Source organism: Nicotiana sylvestris, chromosome 11 (genome assembly GCF_000393655.2).
Source record: "Nicotiana sylvestris chromosome 11, ASM39365v2, whole genome shotgun sequence".
In the NCBI taxonomy this organism is placed as follows: domain Eukaryota; kingdom Viridiplantae; phylum Streptophyta; class Magnoliopsida; order Solanales; family Solanaceae; genus Nicotiana; species Nicotiana sylvestris.
In genome coordinates this window covers 22,973,369-22,997,642 of record NC_091067.1, presented here as the reverse complement: position 1 = coordinate 22,997,642, position 24,274 = coordinate 22,973,369, and positions in this window count along the sequence as shown.

Here is a 24,274-nt window from a genome sequence, read left to right as displayed (position 1 = left end):
TAATACTAGTTTTATCGGTCAAATTCTAAAGCCACATTATTAGACTGTTTCAACTATTAATTAAAAATTAAGATTTATAAAATTATTCTGTATTTTTTAAAAAGAATATAAAAATGTATTTGTGATGAAATTTACAGTATAAGTATTTCCTTTAATCCAGCACCAATAAATATGTGAAATGGACATGATCCTTTATCTATAACCAAAAATCTTGAATTCGAGGCTTATAAATAAAGAAATTTATGGTGGGAAGAGTGGTGGAGCCACATTTGACCAAGGGGTATCACACCCCTTCGCCGAAAATTACATTGTGTGACTAGTTAATAGCAAATATTAATTTTTCTTGACTTTTTTAAGAGTATAATTTTTTATATTTTAATATCCCTTAGCAAAAATACCAATTCCCCCACCGATGGAAAGCGTTACCCCATAGTTATACAAAAACATATCCTTCTTTGCTACTTTACAGGGCATCCATTTTTATTGTATCCAAAAAAAAAAAAAAAAAACATTATCATATTTAGAAGCTACTCAATGTTACTATTATCTTTCTTTTAACAAAATCGACATGTTCTGTTGTGTCTAATCGATATAAAATTTCCCCTTTTGAAAAATAACCATGTGAAGCTTTCTCTAACGTCTCATTTAACTATTATTCCTTTCGGTCCACTTTATTCGATTTTTGCTTTTGTTTTTGATCCATAATATTTGATTTTTTAGATATAAAAAAGAAAATAACTTTTCTTTTCAAAGTTACCCTTTAAGTAAAGGGGCTAGGAGTGTTTGTTATATTTTCAGCGAACAAATTAAGTTAATAAGATCTATTTCATTATTAATTAATATTAAAAGATGGATTTCGTGGACCGGAGAGAATATCAATTAACAAGTTTGCTCTTTTCTTATATTTTAGCGTACATATTAATTTCTTTTGTTTCTTAAATTTCGTATTCAGTTTTTGTCTAATTTTTATTTGTAAGAAAAAGATTAAGGAATCTTGTTTTTGTTAGAATTTGGACTTACGTTAATTGGTTATAGCCTGAAAGGATAGTGACGTAGCCCAAGTGGCGGATGAATAAAAAGGCCTAATATTAAATATTGTGTGTGTGGATAAGTGAGGCCCAATAACTATTGACCTGTGATGGGTAGACACTCTTTATAAATAGAGGCCAACCCTCCCCCCTTCCCTAGCTATTAGAAAAACCCTAGCATATTCTGCCTTGAATACGTATTAATGGTAGACGTCCCATCAGTCAAGTTCTCTAGGTTGTGAGAGCGCGTAGCTAGTGGATCGTGGAAGTTGGTCTCAGGCTTGATCGCCGGTTGTTGTCCCTGCTGAATCCATGGAGTTTAACGGTACGCTTCCTTGAACTCTAACTCTAGATTAATTGTATAATTATGTCTTAATCTCCGCTATGACTACGAATTAATAATCTAATAGTTGGTATCAGAACCACCATAGTTGGGGATTAAGATCATTGAAATTAATCTTGGACTTTAAAAATTTATACAGTACTGCTAAGATCATTTTTGCAGAATGTGTTTTAATCTATTGTAATTGAAATTAGAGGATTAAAATCATCAAAGGTTTAGGAAGAGATAAGGGTGGCGGCGGCAAAAGTGGGTTTTACCACTGGGTTGACAAAATCAGAGAGTTTTTTCTTTCACTTATTTAATTGTTGGATGAAACCATTAAAATAAAAAAATAAAAAAAGATTGCAAGGGACAAAAGAGTCAGGTGGGTTATGTCTTGAAATTGGTTATTTCAATTTGAAAGTGCAAATTAATTCTCAAAGAGGATTTGTTAGTAATTGTTGCGGAAATAGTATCCTGATTCTCTAAACTTGTTTAACCCATTTTGTCCCAAACTCCTTACTATTGACTTTGCAATTACTCAACATGGTTGCTTTGACCATGCATGTAAAGCATGAGTTCAACACTCTTTTTTCCCTACATTACTCTCTTTTTTTCTGTATACATACGATATAGAAAAGTTTCTATTTTTCTTTTTAGACTAGGAAAGCTTTATATACATAATTTGTTAACATTTTTGTATATTTATTTCTTTGTATTTTAAACGTGGTTGGTGAAAATCATGGGTCCGCCAATGCACATCCTCACATATAAAACAATCAACCAAATTAATCTCACTGCCATCAACTGCTATGTGAACTTTTTTTTATTATTAATTACTGTTTAAATATCCTTGCATTGAAATAAGCATAAACAAATAAATATAATATTTGTATCTTGGATATATAAGTTTTTATCATTTAATTATATGTATTCTTACTCTATTTGTCATCTTACTTTAAATTATTTAATTTAGTACATAACACTAGTGTGAATAAATATTTACGTGTTGCCTAATGGTCATTTAAAATTTGATGCTATGAATTTAAATCTCAATAAATTCTTTTTTTTTTTGGTTAAAAAAGGTAAACATATATTATAATTAAGTGATGCGTACAGAGGATGGATGCGTATACTGCATCCTATTACACAATAACGTATTAGTACTGGGTACCAAACTATTATACAAACCCACAATAATACTATTATCTACTACATTACTTTGCATCTCCCAGGAGTAGCATCAGACTTCGTTGAGGCAGTCCTGGAGTCCTCCAAAACATGTCCTTGCACTGCATTCTTGTCTTGTTCAAAAATTTGCCATACAAAATCTGGGTTGTTTACCAAAATACGCATCGCCGAGTTATGTCCAAAATTACAGTCTATCTTTGCTAGTTGATCCGCCTGAATAAATTCTTAATAAATGTTATTTGGGAGGCTTCTCTCATATTATTGATCAGTATTGTTACACCCCGCAATATTACGTCAATATTACGTCCTGCAGTATTATATTACGACAATGTTATGCTCTGCAGTAATATGTTATGATGATGTCACCCTCTGCAGTAATATATTACGATGATGTTACGTCCTGCAGTATTAAGTTGCGACAATGTTCTACCCAGTAGTATTACATTACGGTGATGTTACGCTTCGCAGTAATAAGTTACGACAGTGTTGCACCCTGAAGTATTGTACGTTGAATTTGTCGTAAGGTAATTGACATCAGTCCAAGGAAAAGATTATTTCGGGATTATAAGGATCATACGTGATGAGTAAATTCGTGAAGGTAAAAGGGTAAGTGAATCGAAGGAAATAAATTTCGTCGAAGTTTGGCATTTTAAGATAAAATATGGCCGAGCTAAAATACCCGATATTATGGACAAGTACTATACAAGGTACCACATGACCATGATAGTAAGAGATATGAGGTACATTAAAAGTGAGTCATATTTTCAGTGAGTGAGAATAATTCTCAATTTTTCGAACAATTGATTAATTACCGGGTAACAGAACATTACCCAATTAACTAATAAGCGGACAATTTTTTTTAATCAATTACATCAAAAGAAACGTGGCAATCACCTTGTTGGTATAAGGTGATTCATTACTGACCTTTACATGTGTCACAAGCTAAATTACAAGGTCATGTCTTATCAAATAAAGATTGGTGAGCTTTTAGAATGGATAAGCTCAATTCATTCAAAAGGGAAACAACAAAATATACATTTTGTTGCCTTAAACCAAACCAAAAAAAACGTGACCGGAGCAAGGTTCATTTTTTGGAAATTTCTTTCTTAAAGACTCCTTAACAAGTAAAGTTAAGGATTCTTCTTTAAAGAATGGAAATTCAGTTACTAAATTTCATATAGAAAACGTAGAAGATAGAGGCTTGTTCGTTTATTTGGATCAAGAGAGCAGAAGCAATTTCGTCCAAAAGTTTCAACGAAATCCAAAGCTAAATTTCGTGTATAAATTTCAAAGGAGCAAGAACAATTTCGTTGAAGAATTTCTCAGAAGCAGCTATGTTAAGGTTATCATTTCTTTCTTTTGGCATGATCCATACTATACAAACAAAACGTGCAAATGCACAAATTCATTGAATGATTCTATTCATAGAAGTATTAGAGATATCTATGTTCCTGAATTCCCATGTGTCATAATATTTTATCATCTGTTCATGGGTCTCAGAATAATACGCAGTTGGAAAAATTTATCCAAAAAGAATATTGAGATTATTACGTATTTTTCATGCATCTCATACATGTGGATTGACCCATGACCAAATGACGTTATATACACATAAATATGTATATTATATTTATATGGGATACGGAAAAAGTTACGGCGTTATATACGTACCACCACCTGATCAGCTGGTATATGATGATGATGTTGCCCACAATGGCTGAAATATGATTCAAACGGCGTTATATACGCGTATATATATAAATATGATTCAAACGGCATTATATATGCATATATATGTATGTATATATATATGTATATGGGATATGGAAAAGGTTATGGCGTTATATACGCACCACAACCTGATCAGCTGGTATACGACGATGATTTTGCCCACAGTGGCCGATATGATATGATGGGATGCCCTTAGAGGCTGATGATGCTATGAAACATGTACCTATGCACGACATGGCATTCATATGCATATGCATGACGCTAAAAGTAATTTATGATTTACAAAGTTATTCAGACTTACAGGTTGAGTCATGTACTCTATATGTCTTCCATGTCTCTTATGTATTTATTTATGTGCCTTACATACTCGGTACATTATTCGTACTGACGTCCCTTTTACCTGGGGACGATGCGTTTCATGCCCGCAGGTCCCGATAGACAGGTCGAGAGCCCTCAAGCAGGCTATCAGCTCAGCGGAAGATGTTGGTGCGCTCCATTTGCTTCAAAGTTGCTTGTTTGGTTAGTACGATTTAGACGTGTATTGTTTGGTATGGCAGGACTCTATCCCGACCTTTATGACATTTATGTTGTCTTAGAGGCTTGTAGACATATGTCGTATACGTGAAAGATTGTACGGCCTTGTCGGCCTATGTTTTGAATTTATAAATGATTATGTTGGCCTGTTAGGCCCGTATGTCACGTGTATATGATAATGTAATAAGAAAGATAGGTTACGCTGGTACTTGGTCGAGTAAGGTACCGGGTGCCCGTCGCGGCCCATAGGTTTGAGTCGTGACAAAAGTGGTATCAGAGCAGTTCTGTCCTAGGGAGTTTACAAGCCGTGTCTAGTAGAGTCTTGTTTATGGGTGTGTCGTGCACCACACTTATAAGCAGGAGTCTACAGGGCATTTAAGACTGTCACTCTTTCTTCATACTCTAGATCGTGTGGTAGAGCTCACTTATAAGAATTCAAGTCCCGAACTTTTATTTTTTGTAATAATACGATGCCTACGTTTAGAAAAATGATCGATAAAAGATATAGCTGTGGAAATGTTGAATTAGAGGAACTCGACTTTGTATCATGCTTATGATAAGTAAATACAAGGTATTCAGCAGATCATGTGCGTACTCAAAGGTGTAAGCCTCTTGATAAGGAGCATTAAGACAAGAATTTCTATCCACCTTTATGATGAAAGACAATGAGAGATTAAAAAAGATAAATACAAAGATGAAGAAGGGTACGGGGCACCCAGTTAATGAAGATTATTAATATTACAGTTTCGGCAAAAAAATATAAGCATTAAGAGTTACCCTCAACAGTAACAGAGGTACAATTGGCCGCACCCATCTCAGTTATTCCCTATGGGGGTAACAGGTATAGTTAAGAGGAGGATGGGATATCAAGATCTGGCTAGGGTTAGAGTAACCCAAATTGGTAAATGGATTACTTTCATTTGTTGGCATTTTCGAAGGGTAATACAAATGTGCTAATAGATCTTCTTGTGAGACACCCAGATAGTGCACCCTAGAATATTACGATTAGATGTGAATACTAGCGTTCATAAGATATAAAAGCCTGGATGGGATAAATATTACCTTAAGTGAGGCTCTCATACCTAGTAGAGCGAGGATGTTGAGCAACCCAAAGAGCCATTGGATGGAGCAATGGAAGCTAAAAGCAAAAGAATTTCGTATTGAAGTTTTCACAAGAAAAGGGATATGCAGAAATATTAGCAGAGTAATGAGAAGAGAGATAAGGAAGCATTATGAATAAGGTGTGATACATGGATGAAAATGGTAGAGTGTTACAGAACCTATAATCAAATGAAGGAAGAGACGAAAGGTGATGGGCCTTAAGACAACAAAAGAGTATAGGCATAAGGTTATATCCTCATTTCGAGAAATAAGTTCGTGACTCTAACGTGATTACCAGAAGGGAGAATTAAACCCCAAAATAATAGAAATTTGTATGGACTGGTGAATAAGATAAACTAAATATGAATAAGGAATTGAGTGATTTGATAATAGTAAGCATCATGAGAATTGCAGATTGCATTCCGGCAATAAAAGAATGGACAACAGAAGAAGATCCATGATGAGTTCAGAAAAGGGTCATTCAGGGAGACGCTTCCCTAAAGCAAGCAATGTAAACAAAGTTAAGTTTAAGAGACTGTATGTGCCAGTTACACTAAGTGCCACCATCGCGAGCGAGGGATTTTGTTATCCTTGGTACAAAAGGATTACCGCAAGGTGAGTAAGGGTCATTGATAATGTGAGAGGACGCCAAAGATGAAGAGGAAAAACATCTATAGGCAAGTCGTCATAGCTCCAAATCTTAGTACACCCCTAAAGGGAGGAATATGGAGTAATGTGGCATTAATTTAGAATTAAGTGGTTCTAGTAACTATGGAATGGGTAAAGGAAGAATGCGATAAATGAAAGGAAAATGAGATGACACTTATCCAAATCTTACAGATACACTACGATTCAAGAATATTGTGCAAACACGATGTCAAGGAGAGGAAGTAAAGGTTCTTGCCCGAGCTGTTAATAATAAATAAGGAGCCAGTGCGAAACATAAGTTAAAACAAAGTAAATAACCCAAGAAAGATTACGAGGAATATCGATATGAGAATGGGTCAACGAGTAGTTAATAATTGGTCAGGAAGATCCCAGTTATGGCTAAACAGGAAGTTACAGACGAGTCATCAGATCGTGTAAGATAAACATAGTAGAACCAACATGGAGAATTCAGCCTCAAAGAATATCATTATTATACTTGAGATATATTCAAACAAGAGTCGAGATAGTTAAAGGTACCGTATGAGTGTTACGGGGATAAAAGAATGTGCCACTGGAAAGGCAGTCAAGATATCAGTTCAGAAGCAACCATACAAGCACAGGGGCATAGAAGTAAGCAACTACGGAAGATTATAGTCAAGTAAGGACATAAAAAAGATCCATAATAAGCTCACAGCTTTACGAGAGTCAAGGGTTCTCCCTAAGTACTACAACGAAAGACTAGCTGAGGAGATAAGAAAAAAAGCTTCAACCTAAGCACAACGACCTAAAGAGAAAATGGTCATGTAACAACAATCTTGTAATAACATTGTAAGCATTCCAAAGTAAAGTGGCACCTACCATGGCTAATGAACGGGAAGTAAGAGTTAAAAGTAATATTCGAGATCATATGAGTTGTATAAAAACTTTGGCAAGTGTGGGAACTAAGATAAGTGTGGGAACTAAGATAAGTTAAGTATGGACGCAACGAGGGGGCAGAAGGACCAGGAAAAGTAATAGCTTACATTGAAAGAAAGCTAAGATGGAACAAAAGAATTATTTGATCAATGATCCAGAGTTAGTACGTTATGGATGCACTCAAGATTTTGGAGCATTATCCAGGCAGCATATTTGTTAACAATCATACAACCATAGAAGACTCCGGAATAGGTTAAAAGAAAGAATTAAGCCCAGGGCATAGACAAAGAATTGAATTATTAGAATATTGTATCATGGATATTCCATAACGCCCATAAAAGGCTAAGGTAATAACTGATACCATGAGCCACAGATCGGAAGATAGCTTAAGCCTACGTAAAGGCTGATCAGAAGGAAGAGGAAACTAAAGAATTACATCACCTAAGTAAATCAGGAGTTTGATTATTGGACCTAGAAAAATTATAGGAGTTGTGCTAGAGAACATGACAGAATCACTCTTAATATCAGATGTTCAAGAGAAATAACACAACAACCATAATCTATAATGGCTCTACAAGGAAGCCAGTTAGAAGAAGTACCAACCTCATAAGAAGTCAGTACGAAGCTCCCATCGGATTGTGTATGTACTAGACGTGCGAGTATTATAATAGAGCTTCAAGTTATGGATGTGAATTACACCTAGGTGGAAGGGAGGTTATAAAGAAGATAAAAGATATGATACGAGATGTTAAGTAAGTAAGGTAAAAGTGAACAACGTACGAGATACTCAAATGTAGAAAGTCGTGAATAGTCCATATTTTGGATAGAAGGCTATAAGCACGAGAGTCCAATAACCGGGAATGATAGCGACATCGTCGGGGGCATGTCTTCCAACCTATGGTTTCTAAGTACTGAGAGACCTAGTTAAAAGAGTAGAGAAAACTTGGAGACGATGTGATGTCTCGCTTGAAATTCTAGAATAACATAAGAAAATCTATGGTGCAAGCAAGTTGAAGGAAAGTTTATATATGAATATGTATAGGTCGCAAGCTAAAGTATGGTAGAGCGACAAAATTTTAAGGAAACATGAGTAAGGATGAGGAAAGGCAAGTGAAAAGGTGACAAGAATAGATAAGTCCTCAGGATTAAGTCCATGAAAACAAGAGAGATAAGTTTCTCTAAGTTATTGAAAGTTCAATATAGCCTGAATGAACTCAAAAGAATCTAAGATTAATAGCATTTAGAAAGAATGAAATGCTGACTTAGTAATAAAATGAGGGTATAATTGTGACAGATAAAGGATGATGTTTGGGCCTTCGTTTGAATAATGATTTGTAAAAAAAAAGAGAAGGAGAAAAGATTTCGCTAGCGGCACGAAATTAAGATACCCCATAAGGTGAATCACATTGAGACACTATGAAATATGATTATGGAAATCACTTCAAATATTCCTCAATACAACGTAAGCCCTAGCGGTAATATATTACGTAAGAAATTTCAAGTTATCAATGGATGATTGTAGATCAACATTGAGGTGAATCAATAATGGATGTGTAAAAGTTATAAAGTACGAGATGAAATTGCGCCATCAGTCTTAAGATGGACAGTAATGAAGAAGCGTTAAAGGACTTAGCTCTATGCATATAGGATAAGTGACGAGAGTAACCTGGAATTTTAGTAGCAGACCTCACTAATGATAAATCGAAGTAAGAATTATGGTAGTATGGCCTACGTAGATGTAGTAAAGCTAATGACGCCCAAAGGGACAACTTAACATAATTCTGTATATGTTCACAAAATGAAGCCTAGAGATTGGTTAAAAGCTGGAGGAAAGAGAAGAGAAGAGTCGCATATGCGCACATACAAAGTTAGAGTCGTAAAGGCTGCATGATAGAAGGCAACAACAATTATGAGATTAGAAGGATTCCGACTTCAAGTCGTGGTGTTAGAAAGAGGCTTAAGAGGGGAATGCCCTGGCCTTTGGATTTAGTCACAGAACAATTGCCTAAATGGAAAGGGGAGTATTAAGGTATTCACAAGAGCTATAAGTTATGAAAATGATAAGTGCATCGATCAACATTCGAGGACAAATGTTCCAAAGGGGGGAATAATGTTACACCCCGCAATATTACGTCAATATTACGTCCTTCAGTATTATATTACGACAATGTTATGCTCTGCAGTAATATGTTATGATGATGTCACCCTCTGCAGTAATATATTACGATGATGTTACGTCCTGCAGTATTAAGTTACGATAGTGTTCTACCCAGTAGTATTACATTACGGTGATGTTACGCTTCGCAGTAATAAGTTACGACAGTGTTGCACCATGAAGTATTGTACGTTGAATTTGTCGTAAGGTAATTGACATCAGTCCAAGGAAAAGATTATTTCGGGATTATAAGGATCATACGTGATGAGTAAATTCGTGAAGGTGAAAGGGTAAGTGAATCGAAGGAAATAAATTTCGTCGAAGTTTGGCATTTTAAGATAAAATATGGCCGAGCTAAAATATCCGATATTATGGACTAGTACTATACAAGGTACCACATTTCCATGATAGTAAGAGATATAAGGTACGTTAAAAGTGAGTAATATTTTTAGTGAGTGAGAATAATTCTCAATTTTCCGGGCAATTAATTAATTACCGGATAACAGAATATCACTCAATTAACTAATAAGCGGACAATTTTTTTTAATCAATTACATCAAAAGAAACGTGGCAATCCCCTTGTTGGTATAAGGTGATTCATTACTTACCTTTACATGTGTCACAAGCTAAATTACAAGGTCATGTCTTGTCAAATAAAGATTGGTGAGCTTTTAGAATGGATAAGCTCAATTCATTCAAAAGGGAAACAACAAAATATACATTCTGTTGCCTTAAACCAAACCAAAAAAAATGTGAACGGAGCAAGGTTCATTTTTTGGAAATTTCTTTCTTAAAGACTCCTTAACAAGTAAAGTTAAGGATTCTTCTTTAAAGAATGGAAATTCAGTTACTAAATTTCATATAGAAAACGTGGAAGATAGAGGCTTGTTCGTTTATTTGGATCAAAAGAGCAGAAGCAATTTCGTCCAAAAGTTTCAACGAAATCCAAAGCCAAATTTCGTGTATAGATTTCAAAGGAGCAAGAACAATTTCGTTCAAGAATTTTGCAGAAACAGGTATGTTAAGGTTATCCCTTCTTTCTTTTGGCATGATCCATACAATACGAACGAAATGTGCAAATGCACAAATTCAGTGAATGACTCTATTCATAGAAGTATTAGAGATATCTATGTTCCTGAATTCCCATGTGTTATAATATTTTATCATCTGTTCATGGGTCTCAGAATAATACGCAGTTGGAAAAATTTATCCAAAAAGAATATTGAGATTATTACGTATTTTTCATGCATCTCATACATGTGGATTGACCCATGACCAGATGGCGTTATATACACATATATATGTATATTATATTTATATGGGATACGGGAAAAGGTTACGGCGTTATATACGTACCACCACCTGATCAGTTGGTATATGATGATGATGTTGCCCACAATGGCTGAAATATGATTCAAACGGCGTTATATACGCGTATATATGTAAATATGATTCAAACGGCATTATATACGCATATATATGTATGTATATATATATGTATGTATAGGATATGGGAAAGGTTATGGCGTTATATACGCACCACCACCTGATCAGCTGGTATACGACGATGATTTTGCCTACAGTGGCCGATATGATATGATGAGATGCCCTTAGAGGCTGATGATGCTATGAAACATGTACCTATGCACGACATGTCATTCATATGCATATGCATGACGCTAAAAGTAATTTATGATTTACAAAGTTATTCAGACTTACAGGTTGAGTCATGTACTCTATATGTCTTCCATGTCTCTTATGTATTTATTTATGTGCTTTACATACTCGGTACATTATTCGTACTGACGTCCCTTTTACCTGGGGACGATGCGTTTCATGCCCACAGGTCCCGATAGACAGGTCGAGAGCCCTCAAGTAGGCTATCAGCTCAGCGGAAGATGTTGGTGCGCTCCATTTGCTTCGGAGTTGCTTGTTTGGTTAGTATGATTTAGACGTGTATTGTTCGGTATGGCAGGACTCTATCCCGACCTTTATGACATTTATGTTGTCTTAGAGGCTTGTAGACATATGTCGTATACGTGAAAGATTGTACGGCCTTGTCGGCCTATGTTTTGAGTTTATAAATGATTATGTTAGCCTGTTAGGCCTGTATGTCACGTGTATATGATAATGTAATAAGAAAGATAGGTTAGGTTGGTACTTGGTCGAGTAAGGTACCGGGTGCCCGTCGCGGCCCATAGGTTTGGATCGTGACAAGTATTTAGAAGGTAGGGGCGTATAGATAAAACGTTTATCCATTTCATTTCATATGATGATTTTTTAATTAAGCATGAAGTTTAAACATACCCTAAACTTATAGTGTTAAATGTAATATTACATTTATGTTGCTGTAAGAATATGTTATTAAAGAATGAATGAAAAGTTTAAGTAACAATAAATAAATATAAAAAGATACATATCATACATTTTGTTATATATTAAAAGGAATAATATATCATATAAAAAAATAGAAAAATATTTAATACGGTGTGAGATGCGACTCCTTTGTCCATAGATTTTTTTTTTATTTTTTGTTTTTTTTCATAAGTGTATTTGTCTATGAAAATTTATAAGTTTTCCAGAAATAACTTTTTTTCTTAACTCATAAAACTGCAATATTTTTTCAAATAATATGTATGTTCAAAAATGATTTTAAAATCTTAAATATTATTTTTTAACTTAACTTCAAATATTATTTTTGTTAAAAATCATAATTTTTATGTCCAAACGCCTACGAAGTGTTAGCCTCATGCCTCCAATTAGGGGTGTACATAGGTCGGGTTGGTTCAGATTTTACAATTATCAAACCAAACCAATTGTGTCGGGTTATTAAGTCTAAAAACCAAATCAAACCAATAAAACTCGGGGTTTTCACTCTCGGTTTTTCTCAGGTTATTCTATTTTTTTGGGTTTTTTTCCGGTTAAATCTTCGTAGAACAAAACATATAATTATGCTCAAAATATTTCTTTAGTCCTAGTAAGATACAACTATATAAAATATTTTCCAAGAAAATAATACAAAATATGAGATATGTCATGACTTTATCCTAAAATATTCAACAATAAAGACAGTAAAATTATGTAATATAAATATTGCTAATTAAAAAGCCATAATAAAAATAAACATAATCTAAAAGTACTAAGTCATGCTAAAATAAGTAGACTAATAAGGGAGTATTAATTACATGATTAACGCTAAAGAAAAAATAAAAATAGGTTATGCAGTTTTATCTAAATTATTGTAAAACAAAAAATAGATATTCAATACATTCTCATTCGTAGTATTGAATTGAATGTCTTTTGTTAACATTAATATTGATTTGATTTTGGTTTGGGGTTTTGTTAGCACTATTTAATTTACTAATGTTAATAGCTATAAAATTTATTGGAAGATTCAAAAGTTCTAAGTCTAACCTTAAAATAATACCTCAAAAGATAAAATTATGAAATCTTTTAAGAAATATTTATAAATTACATCACAATAATTATATTTATATATTAAATATATATAAAAAAATTATATATGTAATGTCGGGTTGGTTTGGTTTCGGTTTGACTTTCTTTAGTTAAAATCAAACCAAACCAATTATGGTCGGGTTTTTTCCCAACACCAAACCAAATCAAATCAAACCATAATCGAGTTTTTTTTTTCTCGGTTTGACTCGGATTATCGAGTTGATGCGGTTTGTCGATTTCCTTTGTACACCTCTATCCCAGTTACTCATAAAATTTTGGGTATGTACATTGAATTGATCCGGTTTTGCGTGAGAGCCCCATAGTTTTGCTACTTTTTGTCTTTTTCTTTCTACTTTTGGCATCGTGATCCGGCTTTGCGCGAGAGCAAGTGAATTAAACGAAAATACTATTTAACATAGGCGGATTCCGAATTTTAAGGCGAGCGGCACCCGTATTCTGCTCAATCAGTATGCACTAAAGGTGTTAGTATTTAGGATGTCAAGTAATGTAAATTAACCTTGTTCAAAATATACATATACAAAATTTCTACGGAAATTTACGGGATTCAGTAACTCCTAAGATTACACATAAATCTGCCTTTGTGTTGAGATGAATTTCGATAAAAAATCGTGCTCAGTGAAGATTTATATAATGTTACTCAAATATTGAAACAATGATAGGATACGAATTGTTTCCAAATGTTAATGTTTCACATGGTACACAAGATTCACTTACAAAAATAAGTCTAGCTAGAAAGAAACAATTAACTCATAGTTACATGCAATAACATAGAAGTAAACTCTCTTATCATTTAGTCACCTACACTATGACCATATATATAATTGTCCTCATTATGTGTCCTGGATATGCTATCGTGAAGTTTCCTATGAGCTCTACCAAGTACAACGACAGTTGATTTATGTGCACAAGTCAATTCATATACAGTGGAAAATGCAGGTGCGGAGCTAGAGTGCGGACAGCAGATTCGGTCGAATCCAGTAGCTTTGGTTTAAACTTTGTATTTATCTTAAAAATTTATTAAATATGTATAAATTATTAATTTAGAACCCAGTAAATTAAGCCGGTTAAAATTCCGACCCATAAACTTTAAATTCTAACTCCGCGCCTCTGAAAAAATGGTAATAGAGAAAGAAAAAAAAACATAACGTAATGAAGAGGCAAAAAGAGTTTGTGGAAGCTTCTTTTGGAAATGAAAATAGCCAGTGCTGAAAAATAATATTTCTAAAAATATAATCAAGTAAAAAATCTAATATAATCTGGTGGTTTGGATGAATGACACTTATATAGGAACTTCCTGTATGCTTCATTGTTTTTGGACCCAACAAAAAATACGCAAAGCTGTACTTTTTTTGGTCCTACTATACATAATGTGGTATCTGCATTATAGCACAAAAAAGTGCCCGAAGTCCTGGATTACAGCATAAAACATTCTTCAATAATGATGATTTCATGCACAAGGCTCGAACCCGAAAGTTTTAGTTAAGGATTAAGAAGTGCTTACTATTCTACCACAATTCTTATTGATAGATATTTTACATTATACTAATCAAGTAATTCAGAATTTTTACAAAATTGAAATGTAGGTTGCTAAAAAATATATATTTGCCCCAACACGAAGTTCCCGTTGTTGGTATTATTTATACTTGATAATGCAAACTCAAAAAAAATTTGTGGTCTTTTTTTTCTTCTTTATTTCTTTATCTTTTGTGAAAGACAAAATATCTCTCGTTGGTTGTGGAAAGTCTTTTTCTTCTCTTTATATTGAATTGCTCTTTGTTGTGTTTGTAAAGGGCTAGTAAAAGGAAGTGGTCTCGCGCACATAAGAAATTGGTCCTGCAAGCAAATAAAGTTGATTTGCCCCTTCCCCTGCGTGTGAGATATACGCGAGGCCTAATCCAAATCTATTTTTTCTACGGGTGCACGTGTTTGGAGGTGTTGTAGAGTGACTGATCTTAACGATTTGCACTCACTCGGGCTTTCAAGGCAGTGGCTTACCACGACGCAATATTTTTTAATAAGTTGTTCTTATTTCTTGTTCCTTGCCAATATTATCTATTTTTTTTTCTTACACTCATTTACCAGATATGAGTACGAATTTAATTTCTTTTTTTAATCGAAAACATTCATCTATTAATGCATTAAGGACAAGATATGTCCAAAGGAATTTTAGCCTCCTTTACAACCCAACTAGGGAATGTACTTTTCAAGAAACACCATGTACTAATGAAATTGAGAACTGAGCTAATTAAATTATGAGCAACAGAATTAAACGTCTTAGAAATATATACAAAAGAAACATGCTCAAGATTTGAAGACATGTTCTAAATATCTTCACATACCACTTTAACATTCCAAGAGGCCTTCATATTTTTCTTTGACATATCTACTATCCCTTTCGCATCAGAGAAAATATGTATTTTTCTCCATCCATTTGGAATTGCCTTCAATAGCTTTCCTAATTGTGAACGCCTCAACAATTATAGTTTTTCCAACAAACTAAGTTGGGAATCCATGGGCATGAAGCAAAGTACCGTTGCCGTTCATAGCAACCAAACCAATGCTTGCCTTGTTTCTTTCAACATGTAGCCTTGCATCTACAAATAAACAAATTCCATCTTTGGTGAGTTATAAACAAGCCTTATTTCGATGAATTTATTGTATTCAATAAACGTTTTTGCAACGATATCAGAAGGTTCACTTTTTTCATTACTAAAATACCAAAGATTTCTAGCTTTTCAAATATGCCAAATGATGATTACAAACAAATTTAGCACCATAACAGAATCATGACATTTGTTTGCCTTATTAACCTCATCATACCACCATATAGAGAAATCAACGATACCATAAATGTCATCCCAATTAACATGACTCAGTTTTCACATTTTTTTAGAATGGAAACAAATAAGAAACATGTGTTCTACAGTTTCATTTTTTAAGTCACTTATTTTACATATACCCTTAACTTGATTCATTCTCTTTCTAAGAATATTACTCACATATAGTCACCGTTTATGCTTATTTTTAATATCCATAGCCCATAAATAATTCCAAAAAATTTTAGGGAAAGAATGACAATTAGATTGAGTAATATTCCTGCTATTCTTACCTTGTTTGCCTATATTTTTTTGCAGTATGATAACCTGATCTAATTTCATAGTTATCGAATTTGGTAAAGTGCCATATTAAGTAGTGTTGGATAAAGGCATTGTCAAAATAACATTTATATCATCTTCACAAAAAAGTCTATTTAATTCTCCCAATTTTTAAGTCCCGAATTCTAAATATATAAGTTCTGTCATTGTTAGGTCAAATATCATTAACTATACTTCTATAAGGTCTAAAATTAGTAGCATTTGGAATCCAAGGATCTCTCCAAACATAAATATTTGCCCCATTAGCAACTCTCCATCTTAATCACTTATCCCTTCTCTAGTAGTTCTCTCCCCCAAATAATACTCCTCCAAATCCAAAATGCTAATGAAGAAATTGTAGTATTCAAAAAGGAGTTATAGGAAAATATTTACTTTGTAGGACACGTGAAAGAAGTAAATTTGGATAAGTTAAAATTTGTCAAGTGCCATTTTAGGCTTTTAGCTAACATTACTTGATTAAAAGCCTATCTCTAAAATCCAGTCCCCCTCTATATTTAGGTTCACATAATTTATCCCGTCTCTTAAAGTAAAATTTTTTGGTTCCATCATGTTGGCTCCACCAAAAATTTAATAATATAGAGGTAATTTCCTTGCATAACCCATCCGAAAAATGAAAACAACATAAAACATATGTATGTACAGCTGTTAATATTGCTTTTAACGTAACTTCTTTCCCCGTCGAACACAGAAATACTCCTTTCCATCATTTAATCTTAATACGCATTCTATCCTTAATAAAATCCAACATTTTTTTCTTAGTTCTTCTTACAATAGCTGGTAATCCGAGGTATATACTCATTTGATTTCCTTGGCACGCAACTTAGATTTATATATAAAAAATTATTAATATTTAAACATTATGTTTTGCAACCATAATTTTAAAATTAGAACGAATTGAGTGATAATGGTTTAGGTTTGAGGTACCAATAAATCATTTTAACACGTGTCTAATTTTCAACCAGAAAGTGGTGCGCATCCCCCAATCTATGAGAAAAGAGTACGACTTTCCTATAATCAAGTAGTGCAATGCCTACAACAACCCCCACCTGTACCAACAACTATCCTGGTCAAATAGTAAGTACTCTTTCATCTTTAATCAAATATGTCAAATTCGAGTCCTTAGGTAAAGTCGTTTTTGTTAGGGAACGTTTTACCTCCTAATATAGAACTTTTCGATGCGAATCCGTATTTAATTGTACTTTAATATGAGTACCGGACACCGAATGAAAAAAAAAAATACCACTAGTAATAGCCCAATGACTACACCATTGAATTCTATGTTTCATTTCGGGTAAAATTCACAAATAATTATATTTTTATTTTTCGGAATTAGAACGTCATTATCACGTAGTTTTAAATTTCACGTGTGAAACTTGGAATATAATAACCTATTTAATTTAAATCTCCATGACAATGTTTTCTTTTTAATTACACGACTGAAAAGTGGATAACCGACTATTACCACCTTTGGGTCATCTCATAGCTTGTACAGAGAAAATTCAAAATGTCAAAGTGAAATCTTTCTCAACTTTTATACAACGAAAAAGATTAAAAAATGGCTAGTCCGCGCTATTAATATATGTATATATTGTGCAGTCGTATTATGATTTTTATGTATAGATTGGAGATATAATTGTATGAGAATAACGAAATGACTCTTATAATCCTTTTTGTTGGTGCAAAATATCTTAAAATAATTTTAAAATATATTATTCTCAAATTTAAAAAAAAAACATTTTTTCAAAGGGATTAAAAGAAAATAAAGTCATATAAATTGATGGGTATAAATTATAATACATGATTAAACGAAAGAGCAAAGAACTGATACGTAAAAACAAAAAAGGAAAAACTATGGCATTTACTTTCTTTCTTGTCTGCCTTCATATGGATAAAGTGTAGGGTCATCTCCATAACGTAAATATTGAAGTGAAATGAAAAGATCATTAGCTCACGAAAAGTAATTTTTATCGTCTCACTTCGTTTTCTCGAGAGCGAGGAGAAATTAACATGTCAGTTCGGTTTGTCGCGGACAGGGAGTGATGTACTTTTTTCCAATTTCCAAAGAAGGGATGGTAGCGTGAGAAAGCGTCCATCATAAACTGTGTGTGGCCTCGCTATCTTCTCTACTTCTTAGTGTCTTATCAATTGATTGATGTTGGTACATTAGCAGGATTAGGAGTTTAGGATTGAGTATTACTCTATCTGTTTCAAAAAGATTATTATTATTTTCTTAGTAGGCTGTTTAAAAAAACAATATTTTTTAATATCTTCTTAATAAGAAACATATAGCCACACAAGTGATGTGACATGTTTCAGACCACAAAAATTTTAAAGTTTTACAATCACATAGATGCTACTGTAATTTATTTAAGATCGCATATATCAACAGTCTTATCTTCTTTATTAAATTTTGTGCCAAGTCAAACTAAAATAATCTGTTTGAAAAGGAGAGAGTATTGTCTAATCTCTATTTCAGTTTATTTGATCTATTTTTTGTTGTTTTAAAAAGAATAATCTCGTTTTTATTTTTTTAAAAAAATTGTATAAACTCTTCAATTAAATTTAATGACAGATTCTTATAATTATACAAGCATTATGGTATATTTAAAATTATAATTTTTAAAAAATTTACAATCATACAAATATTATAAATATGTTTAAGAAATAAATTTTATTTTATTTTTTGTTAAATTTCGCGTTCACCTTTTAATAATAGGAAGGGAAAGATAATAGAAATAGGATTTTGGAGATCGAAATTATAAATCTAAGTAATGTAGGATAAAGTTGTGCTATCAATTTCAAGCTCAGAAGAGAAAAGGAGTACAAATGAAAAAAAATAAAAATAAGGGGGCTATGTGATCATAGCGTCTAAATAAATTTTTAATAAATTGCAATTTGGTTTGACTATTATTACGAATCAAGAAAGATGTACAACATTTATGTTGGCGATTAACGACTCATGCACTACTTGTTTGAGTCATATTTTATTATTATTCATGGTTTAATTATATTAAATTTAAATGAAAATTATATCATATTTACGACAACACGGAAAAGTTCCAGTTTTGACTTAATCATTATATATGTTCATCAAATACTTGTCACAAATTTTCTTTTCATACCAAGAATATTAATTAATTAGATATGTCTCTTTCGGCATTCTCTTTGTCTTTGTCCTGCATTACTTTTCAAAAGCTAGAATACCTTGTAAACGGAGGCGGAGCTAGAGGAGTAGATAGAGTTCGAACGTATTTAATAGTTTTTGTTTAAAATATATATTATATTAAAATTTTTACTAAATACGTATAAATATTTAATTATAAATTCAGTAATTAAAATAAACTACAAATTTAATGATAAGTTCAGAACCCATAAATTTCAAAGTTTGGCTCGGCCTATGCTTATAAGCTGTCTCATAGGTTGAAAGTTTCATATTTAATTGGCGAGGTAGTTTTCTATGGTGTGTACTGTGTAGCATGACAAAAATGTTCTTGTTTACTTTCTATTTTTTTTTCTTTTCCGAAAGTGATAATAATGTAGTTTTCAGTGTTGTGGTGTTGGAAAACTACAAGTCTTAAAAACCTAATAAGTACTTAATTCGGTCTTAAATAGCCATTTTGACAAATTAAATTTGTTTTAAAATATTTAGCGCTTTAAAAAATAAAAAATCATTTTGTCCAAGCTAGTAGAATATTAATTAGGTGAAGTATTTAAGGAGATATAAAAGGATACTCCAGGCAAATCTTTTTCTGATTAAGGCTATAAAATATCTTTTTTAAAGGATATGCAAAACTCTTAAAATATTCACAATCCGCACTTCAAATTCAGTTGAAGCTGAGTCATTAAATTATTATTTTTTTAATTTTTTGGTAAGTCATTAAATTTTTACCTGAACTAAAGGTCTATTAGAAACAGTCTTGTTTTTGGCGATTCATTAAATTATAAGTTACCAAAAATAAGGAATTAGAAAACTTTGAGTAGGCCATTTTTTTTTTTTTTTTTTTGCGGTACCACTAACAAAGTCATAATATTCTTTTGGCACCATCAACTTTCAATTATCTCATATTAGACAAAAGCTTAATGTTAACTCTATCATTTTACTCAAATATGAATTAATTAACTAAAGTGAACCCCCACTTGAGAACACATGCTAAAATTAAGAAAGTCAAACCAATCTTAAGACTGTGATTGGTCTCTGTATTCTATACTTATCACCATCTCTTTTAAAGGAAAAACAAAAACGGAAATAGAAATATTTTATTCGTGTCATTATCTAATATCTATTGCCCTTTTGATGTTGTTATATTGCAATGAGTTCATTTTGGGCATCCAAGAAAGGAACTTTTACTTCACGTCTTTTGTATTTGAAAAGGAAATTTATTCCTCTTTGACTTAATTCTTTAAATAGCAGTATAGTCAAATTTTTCTATAACAATATCATTTATTCTTAGACTTTTAACTTTTATAATAAATAATTAATATTTTTATAATAATTTTGACGTTTAGATATTATTTGATTGTTTTAGACAGAAATTATCTAAAAATATTTTTTTCCTTTTTATTGTTACATATAAAACATAATAAAATTCGTCAAATTTAAAATTTCAAAGATATGTATATAAATAATTAAATATTAAATAATGTTAATATATTATTAATAAATTTATAAATAAATGAGCAAATTAACCTTTGTACAATGAAATAAAATATATAAGCATATCTTTTAATGGAATTGAATAAAATCTTTTATTATGGGAGTAACATAATACTATTCTTTATGATATGTGGTATATTAAAATATTTGGTCAAAATCTCTTACACTTATTATTGGTAATCTTAGAGATTCTAAACTGTTGTTATGGATGGATAATTTTATAAAGAGCGTACTGCTATAAAAATGAATGTTGTTGCTATTAGTTAAAAGTTATTTTAGAGAGCTAAAACATAATATTTTCCGTAAAAACTTATTTTTTATAATTAATGGTTGTTATAGAAAAGTCTGACTGTACTTGTTAATGTTTTAACTTTTAAACAGTTTTTTTATTTTTATTTTATTTTACTGTATTTCTTAAATATATAAATGTCATATTCAACGAATTAACGTATCGATATACCAAAATCAACTTGAGATTTTTTTTTTGATCTCCGTATTCCAAATCTTCTAAGTTCCTAGGGATAAAAAAGTGTAGTTAATGATTTTCTTGTGGAAATTTGGCAAGCATTATTACGAGACATGTTGGTAAATATTTAGGGGTTATTTGGTTCGCGTACGATATGCAGGGATTACAATATAGAAATTATAACATAAGAATTATACAGTATTGAATCAAATATAAAATAATATTGAATTGAAATATAACATTATACTTGTATTACTTATATTGAAAATGTAATATATGCTAACCAAACCCTATATAAAATAGTACGTACCGTATTTTACCTGAGAAGGAGAACTTTAATGTTGCAGTGATAAAGTTATATTCATGTGACCTTTAACTCACGTGTTCAAACCGTGAAAGCAACAACACTTGCATTAGGGTAGGCTGTTGAAATCACACCTTTAGGCGTAACTTTTCTCCGAACTTTGCATGAACGCGAGATGCTTTGTGTATTGGACTGTCCTTACATGTGTTTTACGAGATGAAATGCTTTGTGTATTGAACTGTCCTTACCTGTATTTTACGTGACAAGATGCTTTGTGTATTGAACTGTCCTTACCTGTATTTTACGTGACAAAATGCTTTGTGTATTGGACTGGCCTTACCCATGTTTTTACGTGTGAATATTTTTCCTAATCCGAGTAAGTGGCAAACTAATGGTTGGATGCTGGAAAAGTTGATGTTTCCTTGGGTCCATGGTCTACCATGAATTATTGATATCGCTTTTTCAATGAAGTTCTTTCTCTTTTTATTTCCTTCAATTAATAAAGTTGTTTTCAATATGTCCCTGAAAAGGTGGCAACATTTTATTCACTATCAAATTTGAATCACTAAAGTCTTCTTTTCATTATTTCTTTTGCCTTTCCACTATAAGGAAAGTATCGGATAATCGTTATGCTAACTAACCAAATTCTATTTTTTAATTTTCTTGTAGACCACAAGATGATAATAATATAGGATTCTCTTAACCATAAAAGAAAAGAGAATTAGTATCATTATCAAGTTAAACAAACGATACCCTTAATCACTAAATTATTATTAAAAGAAATTTATTTGTGGTAAATTATATATAGCTCAAGAGTCAGGACCATGTGTACTGCTTTGCAAAAAAATTAAAATTGTCGGACAATGTTCATATTTACGTGTTGTAAGTTGGTTGTCTTAGGTAATGACAAGGAATTTTACATTCCTATGCCACATAGGAAATCTTATTACCATCAATGTTTAAGGTTTGACTTAATTACACTTAGTATACCAAATTATCAATTCTATACCATAATTAATTAAGGGTATAATTAATTGTACATTTTTTACTCCTTAATTAAAGGAATCTGCACGTTTCTCTCTCCTAATCCCTCAGTCCCACCCACGTTTTACCTATACCCACGTTCTTTTTACCATTTTCCATCTTATGAAACCAAATTCTCCCTCTAAATTCACAGAAAATTGAAGAAACCCTTCAACAAAGTTGGTTCCCATTTTACTCCGGTGGAAGTTCATCAATGAAGAACCACAAAGTTCATCAAAATTGAAGTCAAATCTTCAAAGTTCATACACACATTTACCTTCAGCTTCAAATTTTCTCAATGAAGAAGAACAAACCTTCAAAGAGATAAGAGAGCAGCAATTCCACCATTGACAGCCACTAAAAAGCTTTGAAGCTTTGAATTCAAATTTGGGTTTTCAAAAATCATTATTTGTTTTGATTGGGTGTTGTTGTAAATAATTGGGAATATGTTTTGGAGTTTATATCTCAATTTTGAGGGGTTTTGGTGAAGATTTAGACTTGGTTTTGGCTGAATTTCATATTGAAACTCGAAGAAGAAGAAGAGAAGAAGAAGAAGAAGAAGAAGAAGAAGAAGAAGAAGAAGAAGAAGAAGAAGAAGAAGAAGAAGACATATTGCAGAAATTGTAGATAAATTGTAGTTACAGTTGGATTGATCAGAATTTGAACTAAATACATCTTCGCCACCGTTGACGGTTTTCGATGAGGAAACTCCTCAGTTCTCTACTTCTCCATTCTCCATTTCTTATTTTTACTTCTGTTTTACGTTTTCTATTTCTAATCTGAGTTTCTTGATTTCGCACACTTTATACACACATTTGATACAACAAAAATATGAAGTACTTACAGTTGGATTGATCAGAATTTGAAATAAATAAAAGAGATTTTTATATTCCTATGCCACATATATTTCAAATTCTATGAAAATCTGATTTTACGGTAATATCTATAAAATTCCTACATTTATCTACAAATAAACTACACATCAGTTTTAGGATGTATAAAGCAATATTGTTTTCATAATTATCAACAAAATTACTACATTTATACTACAATTAAACTACAATCTATGTTGAAAAAATGTTGACTACAAAATTTTTATCTTCATCTACAAATTTTCTACAAAAATTCTACAAATATACTACAAATCAGTTTAAGTATGTATAAAGCAGTATTATTTGTAAGGGTATCTACATAATTACTACATCTATACTACAATTAAACTACAATCTATGTTGAAAATCTACAAATTATCTACAAATTGGGTATATTGAATTTTAATATCCCAATTCTCATTCAATTGTAGTATAATTGAGATTTTTGACATAATTGCGTTTTTTCACAAGATTTATAGAAGTTTTAGTCATTTTTTATTTGTGAAAACAGAAAATAAATCATCTACAATCAGAATACAAATAATCTACAATTTATCTACAAAATATCTACAATTTATCTACAATTTCTGCAATATGTCTTCTTCTTCTTCGAGTTTCAATCTGAAATTCAGTCAAAACCAAGTCTAATCTTCACCAAAACCCCTCAAAATTGAGATATAAACTCCAAATCATATTCC